This window comes from Apodemus sylvaticus, chromosome 20, assembly GCF_947179515.1.
Source record: "Apodemus sylvaticus chromosome 20, mApoSyl1.1, whole genome shotgun sequence".
NCBI lineage: Eukaryota > Metazoa > Chordata > Mammalia > Rodentia > Muridae > Apodemus > Apodemus sylvaticus.
This window is the reverse complement of record NC_067491.1, coordinates 21,664,923-21,670,922: the sequence shown is the minus strand read 5'-3', so window position 1 is coordinate 21,670,922 and position 6,000 is coordinate 21,664,923.

Below are 6,000 nucleotides of genomic sequence, written 5' to 3'. Positions count from 1 at the left end.
TGGGCTGGTGTAGCTTTTCTTCTGAAGTTCTTCATCAGTTATTGCTATCTTTATAATTGTTATCTAGAAAGCTTTTTATTTTCTTAAATCTGTTTATTGTTTTCTTTCAAGGTATTTTGAGGAGTGGTTTTATTGCCACTAAAAATCTCAGAGTTTATTGAAAGACTGTCCCTGGAGTAAGCAAGTCGGAAATGAACTGTTTTCCCTGCATTTCTAGTGGTAGTTACATGAAGTGATGGGTTGGGCCCTACTAGCTGGTGATAGGATGAAGGAGGACAGTGGAGCTGAATCAGAGCATCCGATGACACTGAATGCCTTTCCATGAAATGTTACATGGAAGTGGGAACAAGATGGGTATAAGATGCCAATGGACAAGAAGGGAGAGATGATGCTTGACTGAGATCTATGTTGGAAAAATTCTCAGATATTAGATTACATGACTGTAGGATCAATTTCTAGTTCTTAATGAAGGAAATAACAGAACCTATTTGGCCCTATACAACAATAGAAAACATTACCGTATGTCAAATTAAGGGTAAACATTATATGTTAGAAAATAGATGCATTTTGAAGTTTTGTAAATTAATATACATTCAAATGCTTATTGGATATTACAGATTTACAAATGCATATCAAAAAACCTTTCTGACTTATTTTAAACATTGTAAACTTGAGGATTTATTGCAAACACTAAGAAATCATGTTGTTTATTGGTCCAGTAATTAAATCTTGATACAGCTTGTCCAATTTGGGAGTATTTAAAAATTAAATCCTTTTCCTGATTCAATTAAATGAAACTCATTGCTCATTATAGTAACTAGCTCTTGTTTTAGTAATATGTGACAAATCCTAAGTAATATTTCTATAAATTATACCTAATTTGTCTTACATGCATTGAGGATTTTCAAATACATTGAGTTGATAAAAACTAGAAGAAACATTTTACAAACGATAATAAAATGTTAGTGCTGTCATAATTCCTGATGGCTTCTTTAAAGCTTGAATGATAAAGGGATATACTTGGTGTCCGTCTAGTAGTAGATCTTGAAGAAGCAGTTGTTAAGTTAGTTCTGTTTTAGTAAATATGTTTGTATGTGTTTGTATGTGGGGGGTGGGGGCATGTGTGCATGCCAAAGGCCAAACTCAAGTGTCATTCTCCAGGTGCTGTCCACCTTAGATTATTTTATATAATCATCTTATTTCTTTAACTTTGAATATTCAGGAAATTAGTGCTGCTGATATGGATAGTGGGGTTATCCATAGGATCATGAGAAGCCAACTAATGGCCACACTTGTAAGGAAAAGTGATGCTGTACCTCAGCTGCAATGGTTCCTTCGCTAGAGTGGAGCTATGGGAGCTGCTCTCCCTACGTTCTGGAACTTTTAACTGCCTTGATCTGGCACAGGTAACCAGAGCTGCCTGAGTTCCTGTGTGTAGTAGCCATGTTGTGTCCAGAGGACAGTATCTCACAGCGCTCCCTCCCCTCCTCTGTCTTTTCCACTCTTCCATCCTCTCCCCATATGCGTCCTGTGACTGAAGTGATAAGGATGATTCCATGTACAGCCAGCACTCAAACTTGCTTATTCTCTGCATTTTCAATAATAATCAGTTTCCATATTAACTATTATCTACAGCTGCAAAATGCTTTTCTAACCACATTTGGGAGATTATTTCCTCTAGGAAACAAAATGTATTTGAACTGAAAAGAAAATAAATCATAGTAGGGGAAAATAACCCAATGCTCAAGACAAAGTGCAAATCCCTCCCAATTATTGGAAAAACCTTTCAATCCAACAAGTGTTCACAAGATAATTTGACTTTACTAAGTAAAATATTCTCTATTATGTATTTATTCCAAATAATTGTATACAGAAAACACTTCACTTTGATCCCATTTATGTGCAGAGATATGAATTGCTCCATGTTGGAAAATATGTGGTGGCATTAACTTTTTAACAAATAAATTAAAAATATTCAAACATACTACATACTCAAACGTACTATTTGCTACATATTCAAGCCTACTATAGAAGTAGGTACTATGTGGGGTAAAAAGCGTCAAACCAGGGCTCAGGAGAAGAAAGGAGGAGAGAAATCACAATGTACACTGACCTGCAACGATGTCACAGCAAAACCTGTTACTATGTATGCTGGAAATAATAAAAATATAGTTTTAATAGAGAGGTAGATAATTATCTGAATAACGAGATAATCTATGCTTACAAAATAGAAAGCTCACTGCTGTGATGACATAATTTTCCTGTTTCTTTCCATGTGTAGTATAATCATATTGAAACCCCGACAAGCTAATTTTCAGAAACCTGAAATGCTAATGTAAAATTCATATGGAAGCACACCAGTCTAGGAATATGTATGACATTTTCTGAGGCAAAACAAAGTGGGAAGATTTATTCTATTTTGTTAAAGAGCTTATTATAAAAGATAGGCATTTAGAGGAATACAAACAAGAGAGAGCATGCAGAAATGTATTCACATGTGACATTTTAAGTTTAAAACAAAGCTGGCACGCTAGTATCTGGAAGTAAACCCTGTGTTGAATATGCCAATATATGATTTATATATGTGTGTACAACAATAGAAATAATAAATAATACAGTTTTTTAATTACCTTATGACTATCCCGTACTGTGGGACTATTTCTTAAACCAGCTAAGTAAAAACTGTAGAAAAAGGGGCTTTCAATTTAACAATATTAAAAATAGGAACTTCTATTCACCAAAAAAAAATTATATTACAAAAAATAAAAGCAGAAGCTGGAAAATATTTGCAAAATGAAAGACTAAGATGATATGCCATTATCTATAAATATGAGAATAATCACAATTGAAAAATGATTAATAAATATGAACTCATATCCTCCAAAGCATACAAATGTCCAATAATTTCAAGGTGCAAAATATAAATTAAAACCAGCATAGAACATCAGTACAGATATTTGCCAGACTTGAATAGTTTAGAATTAATTTAATATTATTTTATCACTCTGTATATGTGGGAAATAATTTTAAAAAGAAAGATGAAATCTTTTTATGAATAGAGAAGTCAGTTATATTAAAAACAAAAGCGTGGTGATTAAACATTTCCATTTTGCTGATAAAATAAGATTTGGAGGTGCTCCTAGAGCACTTTTTGGAATAGAGAAGTAGGTTATTCCTTTTCATCAAATGGTCTTGTCTCCATGACAGAGGACCACATCCTGGAACAGGAAGGATTTGTTCTTCTGAGTTTCTACAGCATAAAAAATCATAAGAAAGCTTGTGTCTCAGTTCATTTCCTGTTTATCTATCAATTGTTTTTTGTTGTTGCTAAAACAGAGAGTGTGGTTTATGTAAAAGTAACTTTTATTCACCATATGTAATTCTCGCCTCAGATGCTTACTGCTGAATGAGCTCACTTTTTTTTTCTAGCTCTTTCTGAACTCTGAATGAGCAGTTCAACTCAGTTGTTTGGCTGAACCTCTTCTCCAAGCTGACTGATTCAAACTGGCTTTTCTCAGCTTCTCACTGAACTGCTTTGCTTGGGCTCAAAACTAATGCTAGCAAATTTCTGGCTTCTTCATTTTGCAGCCTATCTCTATAAAACTGTTCTGACAAAACTGATTTCTCCTGTCACCCCCACCCCATGTGTGTACGTGTGTGTATGCATGTGTGTGTGTGTGTGTGTGTGTGTGAGAGAGAGAGAGAGAGAGAGAGAGAGAGAGAGAGAGAGACAGAGAGAGACAGAGAGAGACAGAGAGAGAGAGAGAGAGAGAGAGAGAGAGAGACAGAGAGAGAGAGAGAGAGGGAGAGAGAGAGAGAGAGAGAGAGAGAGAGAGAGAGAGAGAGAGAGAGAGAGAGAGTCTGTGAGTGTCTGTGTTTGCTAATTTCTTAAGCCACCTCTCTTTTCTGTCTGTTCTCTTGATAGTTGGGTATATTCTATCTTTGAATCATTCTGTGAACTCTTTCTCTGATTTGAAACTTTTTCTTTCCCTCAATTAGACGTCACTTTCAAACATGGTTCCTTTCCTCTTTAAACTAACTTTATCTACCTTTTTTGGAATTAAAGGTGTGTGCCAAAGGCTGTCTATATTCCAGCCAGAGGTGTGGCATATCTGTATTTCAGCCATATTGGTTCACACAGAGCTAGGTCTTTGGATATGATCCCTTAGCAGAAGAGGCATGTTCCTGGATTAAAATTCCTCCACATGTTTGTGTGAAACTAGGCTCACAATTGAGAAGGCTGGATGTCCAAGACCATGATGCCAGCATCTAGCAAGGGCCCTTCTATGGCATCATAATATGGCAGAGAGAAAGCAATAACACAGATAGGAAATCAGAATAAATTCATTCTTTAGTGCAGACTTTAATGTTGATGTTTCTCTATTCGGTTCTCAAAGATATCACCTACAAACCCTTGATACAATGGCAGTGAAATGCAGCAAGGGTTTTGGAAGAGGTATTCAAACAAAAATGCCCTATTATTATGGACTGCATATAAGTATGCAGTTATGATGAGTAGTTTTATTTGTCAACCTGACACAATGTATTTCTGCTTAGAAAAAGAGTCACAGTGAGGAATTGTCTAGATCAGTTTGATCATTTATTCTGTCAGATTAAATGTGGGGATTATTTTGATTATCTTAATTGATATTGGGAGATAAGTTTACTGGGAGTAGCATTAATATTTTTACAGTGAAACCTAAACTGAAAGAGTGGGGATAGTAAGTTGAGCAGTAGTAAAAATAAATGTGTTAATTCATAGCTATCTGCTTTTGACTTTAAATACAATGTTATTGCATTCAAGTTCTTCATACTTTGACTTCTCTTCAGTGATTCTTCCTTGAACTTATGGTATCAGGGCATTTTGTTACAGAGATGGAAAAGGAAATTAAAACACTAGCTAATTTCTGATGGTCATTTATAATCTTATATACATCCCTAAGAATATCTGATCCTTCTTTGTATAGGAAAATGAATATCCCGAGACAGAGCTAGTACACCTATGGTAGGAGACTGTGATCCAGTGAAGAGTCACATTTGATGTGGTCAAGCAAACTCAGGAAGCCCAGCAGGCTCCCGCCTCTCTGTTACCATGCTTTCTTCTTCACATGCTGTGTGGTCTTCCTTTATCAGAGCATGGCACAAGCATGTGTCTCTTGTCATCCCTTCCATTATTCTCAAAAGGCAGAAATGATGCATCATTTCACCACTGAACTAGATTTCTCCAGCTCCAAAGGGAAAGCAAGTGAGTTCTAGGGAGGAATAACAGAACCTTATAAACCATCAATAGTCCCTCAAGTCAAATTGCTTATTTTATGGATGGTGATTTAGTACTATGAGCAGAAGGAGAGATTAATTAGTTGGCATGTAATCTATCAAGAAGAATAGAGATGGCCTGATAGCTCAGTGGATAAAACCACTAGCAGCCAAGCCTGTGAATTTGTACCTTGGACCCCACATGTTTGAAGGGGAAATCTGACTCCCAATAAGTTTTCTTTTACCTACAATAAGAAAATAAATAAATGGAGAAAATTTTAAAAAAGAAAAGTAAAGAGGTTTCAGGATTCTGCCACGTTTGTAGATTGCCTTCTAAAGTTGTTTTCTAGTATGTCTTCCTGGGAACCATGTGGTTGTTCCTGCTCTTGGAATCTTCCGTAGGAAAGACTAGAAGAGAGTATAAATGTATTAAACTGAAGCAGCCTATCCATCCCTACCTGATAACTTTCTTTCTCTTTTGTCCCCCCAAAATTATACTTATAACTCAGTGTGGAAATTTTCAGTTCACAAAAGACTGTATAATAAGCCATCAGATCATCGTGTAAAAATTGCTGAATAATCCAACTCTTTTAGTATAAAACTGCCTGAAGTGTAAGCCTTGAGTCCCTCCTTTCTAGGAAATCAATTAAGCTGATTGTACACGTGTTCTGCCTTCTGTCATTTGGGAAACATTAACGTCAACCAACAATTTTATACTCTCTATCTCAAATGAAAAAGAAAGTA